The sequence below is a fragment of the Rhincodon typus genome, chromosome 6, assembly GCF_021869965.1.
Source record: "Rhincodon typus isolate 14 chromosome 6, sRhiTyp1.1, whole genome shotgun sequence".
Classification (NCBI taxonomy): Eukaryota; Metazoa; Chordata; class Chondrichthyes; order Orectolobiformes; family Rhincodontidae; genus Rhincodon; species Rhincodon typus.
This window is the reverse complement of record NC_063337.1, coordinates 52,282,326-52,302,769: the sequence shown is the minus strand read 5'-3', so window position 1 is coordinate 52,302,769 and position 20,444 is coordinate 52,282,326. Positions and strand designations below refer to the sequence as shown.

The following is a 20,444-nucleotide window of genomic DNA, read 5'->3' as shown; positions in this document are numbered from 1 at the left end:
GATTAATGACCTGAAGACTTAAAGAATTTGGAGATTTAACAGTCCTTAAACAAGCTCAGAGCCAAAAAAAAAATGTGCAGTGCAGGGTGGAGGAGGAAAGAAGAAATGGTAAGGTTTGTGATGGGATGGTGGCCAGGATTGATTAAGTGGAAGAAGTGCAATTAAACCTCAAGTGTTCACTGTTATTCTTCACGAGAACTAGCTAGGCCAGTGTTTATTGTTCATCCCTAACTATCCTTGAGAAAGTGGCAATAAGCTGCTTTGTTGAACTACAACAGTCTTTGTATAACATTTACAGTGCATATCCCTTTAAAACAGTTTGTGCTGAACACCAGACTTTATTCACAATGGGACAGTAAAGTGCTATTTACAGAAGACCTGAATCAGGGCAGAGAGTTTAAAAATTTATGAGGCATAATACATAAAACCATATGCCTCCTTTAGTTCGACATTAAAAATGTAGGGTAAGTCAGCATTGAGCATTCCATTAGTCTTGAGTGTTTCCAGGCAGCAAATTTTTTTAACAATATCAGTGGGAAGAAATGCCCCTAAAATGTTTTGTATTCCTAATTGTGCTATAAAATTTTCCAATGTATTCAATGATATGAGTTGTACCCTATTTATTACTACAGAATATGTCACTTGAAACATCTTGTGTAAGAAGTGTTATCTCAAACTAAACTTGTACAATCGGTGAACACATAACTTTTGCATAATGAGATGGGACTCAGCATTAGGAGTAGCCCTCCCATATTTTAAAATATTATCTGACATGAAAAATTCTCACAGCTCAGAAAACACTGCCTTTTACAAGTCTGGTCCTTGCAGAATGCTTCCATCTTTTCCATTCTCCACTGCTGAATCTCTCCACAAATTGCAAGGCCTTCAATCTCTTGGTCTGCTGAAGGACCCGAAGCATCTATGTCTCCGGTTCCACATGTCTGTTCTCTTGGTTTCACAATGGCCATGTGCTCCTACAGCGTGTTCTTCTGTGGACACCAGTACACTCCAGCATCTCCTTGTGTACTCATGTCCTCAGTCACTTTGTGTAGCCCGCTGATGGCCTTCACATTTTCCCAGGAACAAGTGCATTGGAATCTGGCATTCTTCCAACCCAGGTATACTCATCTTTAACTGGGCCATAACTCCCTGGACACAAATAACGTCCACCTTCTGATTTTAATCTCTGCTGGAAATATATCTACTTACTGTTTCCACATAGCACAACTTTCTACCTTTCATTCTGTCCTCTCAATAACTTGTTATTTTTTGTCGAATTTCCAATGAATTTCCATCTCTGGGGATAGACTGGCCACTGATATCCATTACAAACCCACTGACTCCCACAGCTACCTGGACTATACATCCTCACACCCCACTTTGTGTAAAGAAAAACCACATATCAGGCCTTGTTACCACATAGCCTGCCATTACACACCCCCTGTTGTTAGTCACTAACAGTCCCCATTAACAACTATTCACCCTCCCAGCCTGATTGTTAGCAACTCCTTTGTCTGTCCAATTGTCTTTCTCTCTCTTTGGGCTCTATCCTATCGTTTACTCCCTACCCCAACCTCCTCCCTATTTTCTGCATATAAACTGACGTTTTCCCAGCCACCATCAGTTCTGAGGATGGGTCACCGGACCCAAAACGTTAACTCTGTTTTTTCCTTCACAGATGCTGCCAGACCTGCTGAGTTTTTCCAGCAACTTTGTTTTTGTTCCTGATTTACAGCATCCACAGTTCTTTTGGTTTCCACTGAAGGGGTGGAATTTGCTGACTGACGCGCAGCAGGTTTTATAATGGTTCAGTGACCTAGGGAGGTGACAAGATCTGGGGGAAGATGGAAGTATGAGACCCACAGCAATGGACAGCTTCCATCCCTCTCTTTTGCTGGGGTTGTTGCTGTTCTAGCTTGTCTCTTATCCTCCTCCTGTAGATTTAAAGTTACAATCATAACTACCATCACCTTATTAAATGACAAAGCAAGCTCAAGACAAGCTACAGCATGGGTGATTTCTACCAGCTTGTGGGTTTTCTTCAGTTGATGGATTTGTTGTAGGAGTGATGTGTGCAAGGCCGGGAAACCAGAAGACAGCTGTAGAGTGGAGAGTTCCAATAATGATGCCTGTAATTATCACAGAAGACAAAAGTGCAAAAGAATGTTAAGGAGATTAACAGATACAGAGAATGGCTGCTTTCAGAATTGCTAAGGACAGATACATTTTCTGTTAAACTTGGCTCAGAGGCTTTCTGCACCTCCTAAGGGATCCCTTGTTGCCAAATTGAAAAGAAAATGAGTATGGGTATTTATAGAGATAGTAGGAACTGCAGATGCTGGAAAATCTGAGATAACAAGGTGTAGAGCTGGATGAACATAGCAGGCCAAGCAGCATCAGAGGAGCAGGAAGGCTGACGTTTCCGGCCTAGATCCTTCTTCAGAAATGGGGGAGGGGAAGGGGGTTCTGAAATAAATAGGGAGAGAGGGGGAAGCAGAAAGAAGATGGATAGAGGAGAAGATAGGTGGAGAGGAGACAGACAGGTCAAAGAGGTGGGGATGGAGCCAGTAAAGGTGAGTGTAGGTGGGGAGGTAGGGAGGAGACAGGTCAGTTCAGGGAGGACGGACAGGTCAAGGGGGCGGGATGAGGTTAGTAGGTAGGAGATGGGGGTGGGGCTTGAGGTGGGAGGAGGGGATAGTTGGGAGGAAGGACAGGTTAGGGAGGCGGGGACAAGCTGGGCTGGTTTTGGGATGCGGTAGGGGGAGGGGAGATTTTGAAGCTTGTGAAATCCACATTGATACCATTGGGCTGCAGGGTTCCCAAGCGGAATATGAGTTGCTGTTCCTGCAACTTTCAGGTGGCATCGTTGTGGCACTGCAGGAGGCCCAGGATGGACATGTCATCTGAGGAATGGGAGGGGGAGTTGAAATGGTTCGCGACTGGGAGGTGCAGTTGTTTAGTGCAAACCGAGCGTAGGTGTTCGGCAAAGCGGTCCCCAAGCCTCCGCTTGGTTTCCCCGATGTAGAGGAGGCCACAATGGGAACAGCGGATGCAGTATACCACATTAGCAGATGTGCAGGTGAACATCTGCTTAATGTGGAAAGTCTTCTTGGGGCCTGGGATGGGGGTGAGGGGGGAGGTGTAGGGGAAGGTGTAGCACTTCCAGCAGTTGCAGGGAAAAGTGCCAGGTGTGGTGGGGCTGGTGGGGAGTGTGGAGCAGACAAGGGAGTCACGGAGAGAGTGGTCCCTCCGGAAAGCAGATAAGGGTGGGGAGGGAAAAATGTCTTTGGTGGTGGGGTTGGATTGCAGATGGCGGAAGTGTCGGAGGATGATGCGTTGGATCCGGAGGTTGGTGGGGTGATAAGTGAGGACAAGGGGGATTCTGTTTTGGTTGTTATTGCGGGGAGGGGGTGTGAGGGATGAGTTGCGGGAAATGCGGGAGACACGGTCGAGGGCGTTCTCGACCACTGAGGGGGGGAAGTTGCGGTCCTTAAAAAACGAGGACATCTGAGATGTACGGGAGTGGAATGCCTCATCCTGGGAGCAGATGCGGCGGAAGCGAAGGAATTGGGAATGGGGATGGCTGTTTTGGCTTCAGATCTTCAGAATCTGCACTTCTTTGTTTTGTGATAAGGCTAAATTCCAATGTTGAGCCAAGCCAACCAAAATGACCTATAAAGAATTGAAAAATTATATAACGGGAGGATAGATTATTTTGAGTGAAATTTTTATTTATCATCCTTTAGTAATGAGTCAAACTTCATTTTCTACTCTATTGTGAGCCAGCTAACTGGAGCGCTTCATCAAGAATAAATACCCTAACTGTTGCATCTTAAATTAAAATTTGCCTTGTATTGACAAAGCAAGGAAGATTTGAAGTTTATTTTCATAAGATCTGATTAGAATGTTATATCCTCAATAATAACATGACACTTGAATATTCATTCATTTTAAAATTCCCGTCTGGATACTGTAAAATGGATATTCATCTACTAAAGTATTGAAAGATTGGTGTTGGAGCCAATTAAACCCAAAGCAAATTGACTGGAGATCCATTGTTGCACCTTGTACTGATTTGGAATTTCTCTGACCCTATCTCTCACCCATTCAATGTCCACTTTGTACCTTGCACACCAATGCCCAGCAGGGAAATGTCACCAGCAATCCAATCACTGCCCTGATATGTATCAACAACTGCTTGGAAATGAGGCCCAGCAAACCTGCAAATTTTCCTTGCCCCCTGCTATTGAGATTGCTTAACCTAGACACTCACGGGAGAAGGGTCGTATAGTGGGACAGAGGTTATACATGTCCCTGTTGGAGGAAAAAGCCACAGGAGTGGAAACGTCCCTCATTCCTCATCTCACAAATCTGTTTTAGGCCTTGTTTCAGTCTGTGCTCTGTGCATCAACGTCACCCCATGAAGGCATTTTCTTTTCTTTGGTAAAACAATCTTTCTATCTTGGAAATGAGTTTTGAGACACTGATTCCTTCTTTTCAAAAAAAAAGAATTTGGAATTGAGGGGGAAAAAATTCTTTCATTTTTGGGTCTCCTTCTCTAATCTGAGACGCTGTATCTGGCTTGTAAATGTTGTGGAGGTGCCGAGTGAGATTCATGGTGCTCAGTCTGCTGTGGCTCAGCGCAGTGTTCTCTCATATACCTCCACTTCACCTCAGAAATTATGCATCCAAGCTCTTACCTTTCTCAGGGAATTACATGCCCAGAGAGGTAGAAATGTTCACTCATGCTAGGACATTCCAGTTTAAACTCCATTGCAATATTTAAAAACTAGCTATACTCCAACACCCAACTGTGTAGAAAAAGGTGAATAATCTTCTTCCTTCCACAAGAGTAAGTGCTACCATCCTCTCTCTGATCCCTCATACTCAGGTCCAGCACTCATTCTCACTCTGCCCCTGCACACATATCTCACCCAAGGCTTGTGGACTACAACTGTCAGTATTGCATGCAGCATTTCCATTCAATAGGTCATACCCACCTTGTCCTTCCAAAGTATGAAACCTTTCCTACCCTCTGCTCTTCCTATTCACTCACTGGGGAAACCTCACCACCTTTCCTGTTCATCCATCCTAACGATAGGGGTTGCATCCACTCCATCAGACTCTGTTTCATTGCCGGAAAATTTGTCCCAACCTGTGGCCAAACCCAATCACCCGTCTCCCCCTGCTCCAAACTGACTGGAATAGGGCAGATCCCTTGACTGACTGTGCCAGAAACACATGACTCTCAGTAATCCCCTTTTATCCCATTCAGTACTGCCCCCCTTTGACTTTCATGCAACCATTTGCTTGAAGCACATGCTGTGCGTTTGGCACGTACATTTGCTGACACATTCTCCAGGTCTGTTAATGGTGTTGCATGGTCTGCACAGTGACATGTTCATTCCTTTGCCTGTCTCTCCTTATGCACAAGTAAACAATGCAAAACACACTGGCTAGCAGTCTGTAAGTCAGTGCTGAAGTCACTAAGCATGTACTAAGAAGATAATGTGAAGTATGCAGAGGTTGGCAGCTTCCAATTAAGCATACAATGTGAAAGCACTAAGAAAGCAAAGTAAGAGCCATGCAATTCATCATGTGTAGATGTGTGAGGTATGTATGTGCCCCTGTGTGTGACACAAGTTGGCAGAAGCATGCAAATTGTAGGTGTCCGTCAGCTCGAAAGTAAAGTGCTGAGGGGCTGAAGTGGTTTGAGACTTGGTCTAGGAGTGGGTGTGAAGATGTGTTGAGGCTGGTGGTTTTCCAAAGCCATGTTGTGGGAACAAAAGATCAAGGACGATGTTTCTCAGAGCATCCCAGTCTGTTGTTTTGAAGAAACAGTTGCAAAATGATTAGGATAGGCATTTGGTGGATACTCACTCTTAATTGTCTGTCAGGAATCAGCACTATCTTGTGACCCAATGGGGGGGTGGGGGGTGGGACTTGGAATTGGTATATAATTAAGGCTAATTAGGACTTTAATTAAATATATTACGAACACGGCAACAGAAAGATGAACCATGTCAGCCTTTCTGCCTCTGTATTCACAACACAGTAAAATTAAAGCCTTCCAATACCATCAGAATTGACCCCAATGGTTCCTAACCAGAGTTTTTGAATCACCAATCCCAGATTGTACAAATAATTCTCATCAGCAATTTGTTAATAATACAGTAACTTCAGTAGAGCAAAATTAAACAACAAAGTAATCTAATTGGTCTATGCTTTAAAGCCATTGTTTAAAGCAATTGTTTTCAGCCCCATTCACACAAAAGACAGACAGACAAACAAAAACCATTAAAGGAAAAAGAAAAAGAAACTGACGTTGATCCCATTTCTGAAGAAGTTCTAGCCCCAAACATCAGCTTTCCTGCTCCTCTGATGCTGCTTGGCCTGCTGTGTTCATCCAGTTCTACACCTTGTTATTGTTGACCACAGTCACCTTTTTAGTTCACTCAGATAAGGACAATAATACTTATAATTTAAATGAAACAGGGACCGCAGATGCTGGAAATCTGAAAAGAAAACAGAAATTGCTGAAGGTCTGGTAGCTTCTGTGTGAAAAAAGCAGTTGAGTCCAGTGACTCTTTATCAGAATTGTTAGTATTTAGAAAAAGTGGTATTTATGCTGAAACCGAAATGGAGGGGGTGAAGAGGTGTTCAGATAGATGGAGACAGAACCCAGACAGAGAGATATGCAAGGGATAGGTAATTAAGGAGATTATAGACAGCAGGCCAGGACAGAGGAAAAGCTGAATCACAGATAATGAGAGCTAAGAGTCAGAAAATAACTGCTGAATAAAACCCATATAATGTGATAATGGGCCTTGGAGTACTTTGGAATGCTCTTCCCTGGGAAAAAAGCATCTGCAGGATCTTTTGTTCAAGAACCAACCTGCAATTAATTTCCAGGTTTGGCCTCACAAATAAACAGACGCTTGTTTGGCCTATTTTCCTGCTAACACAAACTATTACCCACAATCAAAAATTCAGCTTTACAGTCACAGCTCCAAACCAAAATTGATAAAACAATAAAATTTTTAAAAATTATAAGGCTCAAACAAACACAAATGTCTGGATAAAAGATAGTCACTGCTCAATGGCAAGATTCTAAAGTCGCCATTTAAGGCTTGTGAGAAAATTGGGAACTTTTTTCTTGATGTTAAGAATCTGATCTTTTTCATTCCTGTTATGATTTCCCACCTTCCTCATACCATACCAGGAAGAGGATCATTCAGCCCTTTATTTTTACAGCACCAATCTGGATCAAAGCTCAACACTGCATCTTGATGTTTGCAATCCTTTCTCCTGCTGTTCTAGGGCTTGGTACAGCCTGCATAGTAGGCCTCGGCCATCAAGCCAGGCTTTTCAACTTTCATAACACGGTCAAAACTGAAACATGAGCTTATTTGTCATCTGTAAGTGCTGAACAAGATATCGCTGGAAAATAAATGCTGTAAAACTGTAAGCTAGAGAAAAGGTCATAACATCAGCAATAATATATCATGGGCCTTTAACATAATGAAGCAGACCAAAGGGATTTACAGGGATGTTATGAAATGAAGTATGTTACCGAGTTACATAATGACATGTTAGAATAGATGAGCAAACCTTGCAAAAGGAACATCCTAAAAGAGTGAAGTAAATCTGACAGGTGTAGAGGAATCATGAAGGATCTTGAGAGTTAATAGGGTGAGGCAACTGAAGGCATGGCCACAACGATGGAGTAGTTATAATTGGAAATATACAAGAGGCCAGAATTAGACCGTCCTCTGAGACATTTGAAATCCAAGTTGGCAAATGACAGAATAAAGCTACATGACTGCACAGTTTAAATTTATTTCATTATACTGGAGTCACATAAAGCAAACAGTAAATACTACCTTAGTTGACTACCTATCCATGAAAACCCAGAGCCAACCTATAGTAAATTTGAATTAACATACTGTGGTTGACTACAAAATAGTAAATTAGATATTAAATTGTAGGTGCAACTAAAATGGATCTAATGATTTGGCTCAGCAGTCCACTTCGCATATATGTCATCAATTTTAGGTATCCTTCAAATTCAACCTTCCTCAAGATGAATTTTAACTTCAGTTTTTCAAAAATTTAACAAGATCCCCAGCCAAGAGTGTTGCACAACCAAACTAAAATCCATCGGTACAATCTTCACCAAAGTATGGCTACAGAATCTCTTCAGCTTTACTTATGATAGTCTCATGGAGTCATGCAGCATGGAAACAGACCCTTCAGCCCATGCTGATCAAGTTTCCTAAACTGAACCAGTCCCATTCATCTGTGTATAGCCCATATCCCTCTAAATCCTTCTTATTCATGTACCAATCCGGATGTCTCTTAAATGTATTAATTGTATCTGCCTCTACTGCTTCTGTTGGCAGCTTATTCCATATGCGCACCACCCTCTCTGTGAAAAAGTTGCCCCTCAGGTCCCTTGTAAATATTTCCTCTCTCACCTTAAACCTATGCCCTCTAGTTTTGGACCCCTGTACTTGGTGAAAAAACATTGGCTATTCATCTTACCTAGGCCTCTCATGATTTAATAAACCTCTACAAGGTCACCCCTCAGCCTCCTACACTCCAGGGAGAAAAGTTCCAGGCTATCCAGCCTATCTCTATAACTCAAACCTTCCAGTCTTGGTAACATCCTTGTAAAACTTTTTTGCATCCATTCCAGTTTAATAACATACTTACTTTAGCAGGGTGACCAGAATTGTATGCAGTACTCCAAATGTGGCTTTACCAATGTCTTGTACAGCTGTAACATGATGTCCCAGCTCCTGTACTCAATGATCTGACCAATGAAGGCCAGTGTGCCAAATGCCTTCTTCACCACCCTGCCTACCCGTGACTTTACTTTTAAAGAACTATGTACCTGCACCCCTAGGTCTCTCTGTTCAACAACAAGGCCACACCATAGACTGTGTAAATCCTGCCCTGGTTTGTCTTACCAAAACAGAACACTTCGCATTTATCTGAATAAAACTCCATCTGCCAATTGTCAACTGACTGGCCCAGTTGATCAAGATCCCATTGCACTCTTAGGTAATCTTCGCTGTCCACTACACCACCAATTTTGGTGTCATCCACAAACTTACTAACCATGCCTCCTATATTCTCATCCAAATCATCTCGATGGTTTGGATCCAACAATTTTATCTTCTAGTGCAGAAACAGATGTAGCAATTGCATATTGGTATATTTTCACTTTCTGCATTTGCAGACCTCGGGGTCCATGCACAGATGAGAAAAATAAAAGTTCTATTCAATGAAGTTGGTTTATTGCAGACTTCCATACGTTGAGAAATACACTTTTGTGAATAAAAATGTATTTTGCATTTAAAACCCTCAAATCAACAAACTGGTATAAAAACAAATATTGAATTCAAATGCAACTATCACTGGAATTTAAAATCGCTTTTCAAAGAGTCCAGAAGCAGCTTGTAACTGACAGTGAAACTGTGAAATAGAAGTCACTGTGATAATGGAACCTTGTGAAATCAGTTATGCAGCACTAATAGAAAATGGAAATCCTCAGGTTAATGTCAGCAATCAGATTAAAACAGAAAGCTAATATGTCTGTTACATTATCCAGACCTTTTTCAACTACTAAAAGGCTTGGAGTTTCAAATGAATCAACAATCTTAACAGGTCTGTTTGACAGATCTTCGACAGCTTTGACAAGTTGACAGACCATAAGACCATTTGCACTTTATATGCACATTCAGGCTTAATTTTATCTATGCCATAGGACATCTGACCACTTCCAAAGGTGCACCTTACCTCACCTAAGAGTGTCTTACCTCCACCAAAGGGCAGTTTACAGCTCTGAAAAGTGTCCCAGAACTGATTAAAAAGTGTCCCTTACTTTTCCAGAAGGATACTCTGGCTATCTACAAGGTTAAACGTCTTGTCCGGCCTTATCAACACTTGAGGTTTTAGGCACTTAACAAAATTTTGTACAATTGGAGGCCGCTGATGATGTAAATTGCCAGCCATCTCCACAATGAGTGTACGTATGAATCCTGCGCTGATTCCATTCAGGCCTCCAGAATGTGGGAAATGTCTTGTTTGGGAGGTGGGTCTTGGAATTTCTGAGAACGTCCTGTATCTTTGCCACACCAGAGCAACATAATGAAAATCTGGGTCACTCTGGCATTTGTATTTCTGGAAGCTTTCAAGTCTCTTGTAGCATTAGCATATCTATTATTCTTGTCATTAACATTAGTGATTAGTGCGCCAACAGTTCATGGTCATTTTAATACGACAGTGCTCCTGCATAACTAATCAAGCATAATCATGGAAAAAATAACTTCTTTGTTGCACAAATTGCTTCAGGCAGCCTGTGAAGAGATTTTGTCCAGTGAACAGCTTCTTAAAAGGATAATTGCAGCAATAAAAGAAAAGCTGTGTTGTGGTTTTCTGTCTTACAGCCAATAAGTCAGTTTACCTTTGGAGGCCTGCTCATGATGTCATCACTGCATCATAAAATATCATCTGAGGAATAAAGGTCTCATACTTGATCTAACTTCAGATCAATTGAAGCATGGCACTCTTCTGGAAACACTTGTAATGTAATAGCCCCGACATGTATGTTGCAAAAGAATGTAATAACTGTATGGAATAGGTAGTTGCAATGAAAGTCTTTTCATGCCCAGTTTCTTATGTTACAAGGGATAACTTGAGTATTGCCAAATCTTGTAAAACACCCTGCTCGAGGCAAACTCACATCAATATAATATCCTTTTATTGTCAAAGCCACGGTCGGATTAATAATTGCATGAATGTAAATGCCAGGCTTTGATCAACAATGTATGTCTTGAACTACAGAACAGTTGTCGATGTATACAGGTTTCAGTTTTGCCTGAAGCAATTGCAGGTCCATTTACAGACACAATGTCAACACAGAATGATGTCTCTGCATTAATGATGGCTGTCCAAATAGGGGAAATAATAAATTCTAATACTCATTAAATTGCATTGCCGTGAACAAATCTGCTTACTGTCGGTTTATAGCATGGATCACATCATGGCGAGTTGCAAACTGAGGTGATTTGTTTTGGATAATTAAACCAATCTTAGTTGAGGTATGAATGCTAAGCAGGCTTGATGAATACTTCTAGGCCAGTTACAGAGTGACTAACCATGCATGTTACAAGATTTGATCTATTAAATAGGTAGCTGAAAGTTAATGATGGTGTGCTGCTTGAATTTACCAAAGAACTTGATCAAGCAATTAAATAATTACAGTATCATCAACTGTGAGTTAAAAATGAGTTGATGTGAACTTTGGAGTCTACAGATACAGTATTGGAAAAGATTTGATGTCGAAGATTGCAGAATTTAGCTTTGTGCAGAACGAAGAGCCACCCCTAAGCCTGATTAAGGATATATTTAATTATGAAGAATGGTGTTGGTTGGTTTCTGAATCTATTCACTTCTTCCATTATTTCAACATTTTATATGAACAAGTCAATAATGAGCCAAACATTTGCCACAGTTTAAGGCAATGTTGAAGAAAATTAGAAACTGCATACTTAAACATTTCATAAATACTTATTTCATGCCTATCCTGATGTAGGTCTGTTGAAGGTCACGTGATTCATATGCTCCCTGGCTTTACTGCACCCTGACTGTGTGCCATCAAGTTATCAGTGTGGATTTGTTTGTCATCTATTCATATGCAGTAGCCTGTTCCCTTGCAAATATCTATGCATCCTAGCTATTGACCTTCCTTCATTGGTCCCTTTCCGTGGTAACCACAATCTGGTAAGCCCTTGAACTCCATCTGCGATTTGTTTTAGAGAATGTCAGCAGAGAATTGAATACTCAGTCATTAATCCTAAAATTCAATAGTTTTTTTTTTGTCCCTGTAGGACTCCAAATCGGAGAGAAGTTGAATGAAGTATATATCTCTCTTTAACCTCAATACGATATTGAAATATTAAAAAAAATCTCATGTTCAACAAAACTGAGCCGGTGCTTTCACAATTCAAACATTTTTCATCAAGGAAATAAAATACGCTCAAAACTTAAAGGTGACGGAGTTTATTAGACCACTGAACCTGCTGTGTTCATAGTGTGACCCTTCGTAATGTAAACTTTGAAGTTCTGAAGTTCTTGTTGATCATATTTTAATAAGCTAAGCTATCTATTCTACTGCTCACAGCCAAAATCACTGGTTTGTCAAGTGGAGAGAATGAAGTCCCTAAAACATTGGTTCGCAAACAAAAACTCAAGATCTGTAAGGCTAGAACTGGAGCCAATTACAGTCCACTTGCCAATCTGTCAATTCTAATGCAGCATAAAATATTATTCCCCTCTATGTTCATGTTCTTGCAAATGCCCCAATGAATCTAAGATAAAAAGCTTCAACAGAATGTCTCTTTTCAGCAACACATGAAAAAGAAATGGATAAGGATGCTGTGGATGATCTGAATCTGTTGCTGCAACAATTTTAGTAAGCACTGCACGCGCCACACAAATTGTAATTTTCTGTTTCATGTTTCTGTTCATCTCGGTGAGGCGAGCTGAAACTGATTTTTATAATTAATGAAAGCCAATACAGGATAAGCCAATCCTAAAAAATCAAAGCTATTATGGAATTGGAGCTCACTTCAGCATAAACCATTTTTAAAATAACACTAGAAATCAGTCCTTCAGATCCTTAAGTTTTTCATGATCTAAATCTGGAAAAAAAATCAGTGGTTAAGTAGCTATGGGCCAGAGTGCATCCTTTCTCTGAGAGTTGATCAGCAACTTTTGTTTGCCTGCAGATGATTTAGTGGGTGGTGAAAACCTCTTTTTCCTCTGTCGAGGAACAAATGGTAACTTGGTCATTGAAAAGCTGTAACATTTAGTAGCGTTTGCACCTACTTCAGAAGCAAGAAATATCTTTTCACTTTCATAATATCTACAGAAATATGTTTACACTGCTTGTATAAATAATATTAGGAGCTTTTGATAGTTTGTGGTTATCAGAAATTTAATTCTCAAACTGAGTCAGAAATGGCACTATGTTCTAAAAGTAAAGTATATGCAGCAGAAGCCAGCACCTTCACTGTATTTGACCAATTTCAAATATGCTTAAAAATAAAAGCAGTGAAAAACTAAATTGGCTGAATCTTCACATTTTCCTTATTTAAGCCACTATTTGCACATCTGCATGATAAACAGTGTGTTAAACATGCCTTTGATTTTATTGGTCCTGTCTGCATTTCACTTGCTTGTGGTTGATTACGATGAACTCTCTTTTCTGGTGTTTTCTGGATGAAGCTATCACTGGATACACTGTGGAATGCAGATTAGGAACTTCAGAATTTACTGCCGAGAAATGGATCGACAAACCCAGGAATCACTCAGGTTACCCTTCACATCCTTCAGCACTAACAAGGCAAATTAGCAACCAGTCATTTGGTATACATGAGTCAGATAGTGTGGTGACCTACAAATGGTCTAGGGATGTCAACAGTGGATATTACTAACAACAAAAAACAGAAATTGCTGGAAATGCTCAGCAGGTCTGGCAGCATCTGCAGAGAGAAATCAGAGTTCATGTTTGGTATCGCGTGACCTTTCCTCAGAATAGATTTCTCTCCACAGATGCTGCTGGACCTGCTGTGCTTTTCCAGCAATTTCTGATTTTGTTTCTGATTTACAGCATCGCCAGTTCTTTCAGTGAATATTATTAACTTGATTTTATTATTAAATTGAAAACCACAATAAAGACGTTTTTGTCAATGATTTGTTGATCCAATAGCAAAATGGTCGTCTCTGCTGTAATGATCTGTGATCTCATAACCTCTGCTGGAAAGAGTCATTGACAGTGTTATCAAGCAGCACTTTCAAAGGAGAAACCTGCTCACTGATACTGAATTTGGGTTCTGCCAGGGCCACTCAGCTCTTAACTTCATTGCAAAGGTCAGGTGATGGTCTGTTGGTACTATTGTTAGATTATTAATCCAGTGATCTAGGTAATATTCTGTGGACCTGAGTTTAAATCCTATGCTATGGCAAATTCCTCCTTTACAGAAGGAAATTGCTGTTCAAACCTAGTCTAGGCTACAAGTAACTCCACATCGATAGCTATGTGTCTGACTCTTAACTGCCCTCTGAAATGGTCTGGCAAGGTATTCACTTGTAACAATTGGTAGAAAGTTTCAAAGAAGAAATGAAATTGGATCGATGAAATGAAGAAATGAAACCCTGACTTCAACCTAGGCAACACAACCTGCTGAACCTGCAAAGCCCTCCTTGCTAACAACAGGGGGTTAGTGCCAAAACTGGGAGAGCTGTCTCGCAGACTAGACAAGCGACAGCCTGACATACTCACACTCACGGAATCATATCTTACATACAATATCCCAGACAATGCCATCACCTTCCCTGGATATGTCCCATCCCACTGGCAGGACAGACCTAGGAGAAATGGTGGCACAGTGTTACACAGTCAAGCGGGAGTTGCTCTGGGAGTTTTCAACATTGATTCTGGACACCAAGACATCTCGTGGCACCAGGTTAAACATGGACAAGGAAACCCCTTGTTGATTACCACAAACTGGATTCCCCCTTCCCTAGGTCATGAATCAGTGCTCTTCCTTGTTGAACAACACATTGATGAAGAACTCAGTGTGGCAAAGACAGGACTTTGGGTGGGGAAAGTCCATTTTCTCACCAAAAGTGGCTCGGCAACACTACTTCTGATTAAACTGGTTAAGTCTGGGTCAGGAGCAGGTGGTGAGGAACCCCACCAAGGAAAATCATACTTGACCTCATCCTTACCAATCTTCCAGCTGCAGATGTGTCTGTCCATGGCAGTATCAGTAAGAGTAGTCCATGTGGAGATGAAGTCACATCTTCACACTGAGAATACCCTCCATTGTGTTGTGTGGTACTGTCATGGCACAGTATATCCCCTATTCTACAATTATTATCAAGACAGTGGATCAAACCTGGTTTAATGAAGAGTGCAGGAGGGCATGCCAGGTGCAGCACCAGGCACACCTGAAAATGAAGTGTCAAACTGGTGAAGCTACAAACCAGAACTGCCTCTGTGCCAATCAGCAAGTGGTAGACAGAACTAAACAATTCCATGACAAAGGGATCAGATCTAAGCTTTGCAGTCCTGCCAAAATCCAGTCATGAATGGCAGTGGGCAATTAAGTAGCTTGCTGGAAGAGGAGGCTCCACAAATATCCTCATCCTCAATGATGGGGGAGTTTGACTCCATCCAGGACAAAACAGCATACTTTATTGACACCCGATTCAACACCTTCAACATTCACTTTGTTCAGTGTTGATGGATGCTGGCAACTGTCTGTATACCAGTTACAAGTTGTAAAAAAAAAACAAGGCCCCTTCACCAGCACCTTTCAAACCTGCAGCCTCTACCACCAAGAAGGACAGGGGCAGTCTATGCATGGAGACATCACCTCTGCAAATTCCCTTCCAAGGCATGCTCCATCATGCCTTAGAAATTGATGTGACTTTCTTCACTGTTGCTGGCTCAGAATCCTGGAACTCTTTCCCTCGGAGTACAACAATTTTCTCCACAACCCCAGGACTGTAGCGGTCAAGAAGGCAGCTCACCACTACGTTCTCCAGGACAATTATGAATGAATAGCAAATGCTGGCCATTAAGCAATGCCCAAATACCATTAATGAATTACAAAATAGTAAAATTGATAGTACAAACCATATCTGCCCAAGAAAATCTTGTCCAATAGATTGTTGGTGTTTCCAAGCATTAGTTTCACCACCTTTTTGGCAAGGTCACTTGATATCATTCACTGTTTCTGTATTGATCTACACAACTTTACCAAACTGAAAAACAAAATAACTCATCAGGTGTCATGTGTTTTCCATGTATTTATTCTTCCTTATCCAGTTGTTCATCTTTTGAACGCTGTTGTTTCTGAGCTTTATTTCATATCAATAATCTTTTAGCCAAAAATGCTATCTACAGTAATACCACAGGATTTATTGTGTTTCTCCTTAGAATCATTCCCCAATTTTTACTGGTAAATTTGAGAAAGTCAACATTGAGTGAGGATGTTGCTTTTGTCATCTCCTATTACACTGGATTCCTGACTGCACTCCAAATGTTCACCTTCTATGTGTTTCAACTTCCTCAAAACTGCTACATCTATCCAACCTCATATTTCTTGCTGTTTGCTCATCACTCCATGTCTTTGTTGACTTCTGTTGGCTTACAGTTCAGCAACGTCTCAAATTTTAAACTTCTCATCTTTGGAGATAAACCTACCCATGACTTCAAACCTCCATATCTCTGTAACTTCCTCCTGCTTACTGTTTTAGCTATTTCTGGCCATATTCCAATAATTGTTCGCTCATTTGTTGCAGTTGAAAAATGTTTGCTTACAATCATCAAATTGGATAAGGCAGTAGAATGTGGCTTGTGGGAATAGGGCCAAAAACATAGGCAAAAGAAATAAAAATCTATGATGCCGAAACCTTTAATCACAGAATTTAACCAGTATGAGCAATACAGTTATCACATTCTCAAGTCGTCCAGCATGAAAATGTGAAATTCCACAGCCACATAACGTAGGCAGACTTGAGTTTGCAAAGAGAAAAAGAAGTAAGAATTGTGTAGAAAAAAAAACAGAATGAATGATAAGTAAGTGAAAAGGAGGCTGAGGGTAATGGGATGGCTTGATGAAATTGCTTAGCTATTTCCTGCGGCACTGTTGACAAAAGTAGTTTGTTTTTAAGCGAGTTCTATGTTTTTCCTATGAGTTAATACCTGAGGTATATTGTGACTGAAAACCTAAAGTTTAGGTTCTATGTAATATTGGCAACTCTGCCTGTAATCCATACAGTTCTTGTATTTCTTGAGGCAAAATATTCCAGAATGAACATCAGAGAATGCATGGCCACAGTGGATTTCATTTAATTTTGTGAGAGTGATCTTTTGTACGGGAGAAAAAAAATGCAATTTTTCTTGCAAGACATTCCTGATAGGATTACTTGAAAAGGACTACAACTTATCATCATATGAGTAAAATCATACAGTGCAGCATCATTAGGTATGAGAACATTCTCCCTAAATCTTTGTGCATTTCTATATTTTTAAACTAAGATATTACTTCATGTGTTACTTTGTAAAATTGCCTTGTAAAGCATGTTGTTAAAATGAATACAAATGAAGTTTAGGATCTGCAGTCTTGTGAGTGAACAGCAACAGGCTCTGTTGAATGCAACTATATACAAGGGATGGTAAGAGAAGACAGCTCTACAGACTTGCGCTCTAGTTCCATGTGATCCGACATCAGTATGACACAGCTCCTCTCATACATGCTATATTTAAGAGCAAAACTATAATTCTTTTTATTGTATAGAACATCTCACAACTTCAAATCTTGAAGAAAGCAAAGTGATCAGCAGGAGGCAATCCTGTAGTGCTTTACTATTTTGCTGAAGACCAAACGTTAAATGGAATCACGAAACAGCAAATTATTTGCAATGATATGAGCATCAGAATATTTTGAAATAGCTTTGGCGTTTATAACACCTAAAATGATGGGTCATGCTGACTGAAGGTATGGTGCAAGTTGTGCATACGTGCATACATGCAGGTGAATTGTTGTCAGGCAGATCTGCAGGGCAAAGCAAAGGTGATTCATCACCAGGAACCTACACTTGCTACCAGCCTCCAGTGCAACAAGGAACATTTGGTTTCACTGCTATACCTACACCTCTCACTTTCAATTCATTCTTAGGAGAACTGATGCATCGTTCTGTATAATTTGTGTTAATGTTTTACAAAGGGCAGGGACACACGGCTCAGTTAGCTTTCATAAATAAAAAATAAGTTTGGTTTGGCGATATCAGCATAGAATAATAATAGGTATATTCAGTTCAGAACAATTTTGCAGCATTATCATAGGTAGCCACTGGCATGTCTCAATGACACAATTCTCCAGAGATTGACTACCATCATACAATTGGATAAAGCAGATATGTTTTCATCAAGTCTGGTGCACCACAATTTGCTAAATTTGAACTAGCATTCTGTTGGCTGCACATTTTAAAGTGAAATTTGACACTCAACAGTTGCTGGACTATCTAACTAGCTGCGCAATGAATTGACGTGGGCCGCAGTGTTGTAGGCCTCTAGTTTATTTATTTATTCAGTCATGGAATGTGGACATCACTGCCCAGGCTAGTATTTATTGCCCACCCCTAATTGCCCAGAGGACAGTTGAAAGGCAACTACATTACTGGAGGTGCAGAATCATATGTCGGCAGATTGGGTAAGGCTGACAGGTTTCCTTCCACAAAGAATATTAGCGAACCTGATGGGTTTTTTCCTAACAAGTGGAAATGGGTTCATGGTCATCATTAGAGTCTTAATCCCAGATTTTTATTGACTTGAAATTTGACTATCTGTCATGGCAGGATATGAACATGGGTCCTCCAAACGTCACCCATGTCTCTGACTTAATAGTCCAGTGATGAAACCATTAGGCCATCGCCTCCTCTCTGGGCCATCATCAGCTTTGCCCATGGGAAGGTTTATTTTATCATAGTGTTGCAGAATTCTGTCACTCAGCAATCCTGACAGAAGTTTTCTGAAAAAAATGAAGAGTAACCAATGGGCAACACAAGCAGGAAATGTTTTATAAACACCTTCAAATGTACAATTAAAACCCATGATTTCAGGTCTCCTGATGCTCTTACAAAATGGTATTTCTATGGGAAATCCTTTTTTGTGTCTTCATGCATCCACATATCAGAAGGAAAAATAAATTACACGTCACTAATCTTAATACGCTGAAAATCGAGCAGAAAATTGCTTTCAAATTTTACAACTTTGAATCCCAGGATTGACTGCCATTCCAACTCCGGTATTCTTAAGGTGAACAATTTGACCAATTTCAGAAGGTTTGATTGATTACAATGGAAGTCCTTCACGGTTTACAGATATCTCTAGGCAGGAAGAGTCAGAAGGGACACCGATGACCTCCGTTAAGATTTCCCAGCTGATAGTACGGCTACTAGTGAGGAAATGAGTTAGTCACTGGAGAATACAAGCTGGGAAATTAACGCATAACGGAATTAAACGTGCAAAACACAGGTAACAATAGTCATCATTTTTAAACCTATGACTGTGGTTTGCTATCAGATGATTTTCTGATTTTTAGCTATCTGACAACTGATCACAAAATGGGGAAATTTAATTTAACTAAAATAAAAACATAAAATGCTGGCAACACTCTGCTAGTTAAACCTGTAAAGAGATAAACCGAGTTAATATTTAGGATCAATTATGACCTTTCTTCTTTTCTGCGCAACTGTATTTTTTTCTGCATATGATAGTAGGCCTGCTGAAGATTTCCACCTTTCTCTGTTTTTATTTCACATTTTTAACATGAATAGTATTTTGTCTTTATGTTTTAATTAATTGGTTGATCCTCTGTCACTCACTGTGTTCCATTTGTGCAGCAGAACTGATGATTAAAATATATTGATTCCCAACTTGTTTAAAAGAAACGATTGTAAATGAGCAAGATGTTCCAATTGTCTCTGCAACACCATAATGCAGTATTATTCCCATTGGCTTTCTGCAGCTAGAACTGAAGGAAAAATGACAATATATTTACAAGGAGACATTCCAAAACTCTATACAGCTGATTGAATGACAATAATGTTGGAATTACAACAGCAAAAATGGGCAATAGCAAAGTGTAACAAATAGTGATATGATAATGGCCAGATAATCTCTTTCAGTGGCCATGGCATGGAGTTTGAGGGATAAGTTTTGGCACAGGAGATGTAATCACTGAGGAGAGCTTCACTTTTTAAGTGTTGTGCTGTGGGATAGGGTAGAAAGTACACTGTGCTTTATCTCCATGATTTTGGTGTTAATCAAGGGCAAAATGATTGGATTGGTTTGAAATAAGTTTGAAAATACCTCCTGTTTCCAACGTTGACGAAAAACAAAATGTAAGTAAAACAGAAATGGTGGTTCAATTTGTAAATCTCCAATTACAAAAAGGATCTATTGTGGACTGTTTCAAGTGAAAATCTTCAGTTTTAAAGTATTTCATTTGAATGGAGAATTTGCATATATTCAGGAAAATGTCACACATGCATTATGTTGTGTTTGCAAAATGGTACCTTGGATGCAAGTATCCAAATTAGAAGATAATGATTTTGTCATCTTTCTTCTGGACTTATGGGACTCCCCAGCCAGGGGAAACATCATACCTGCATTTAGTCTGTCTATCCCTTTAAGTAGTCTGTATTGAGAAAGACTCTCATAGTTCAAAACTCCAGAGTACACAGAACCAGTTTGCCCAATCTTTCTTCGCAGGACAAACTCACCATACTGGGATGAAGCCTGATGAACTTTTGTTGTACCTCAACAAATGGCAAAAATATCCATCCCGAGATAAGGA

At 40.3% G+C, this 20,444-nt stretch overlaps 1 protein-coding gene across 1 annotated transcript in view; it reads left to right on the top strand.

Moving 5' to 3' along the window:
- Positions 1-20,444, top strand: part of LOC125483379 (teneurin-4) — a 197,917-nt gene that overhangs the window by 128,316 nt on the left and 49,157 nt on the right. The window lies entirely within an intron of this gene.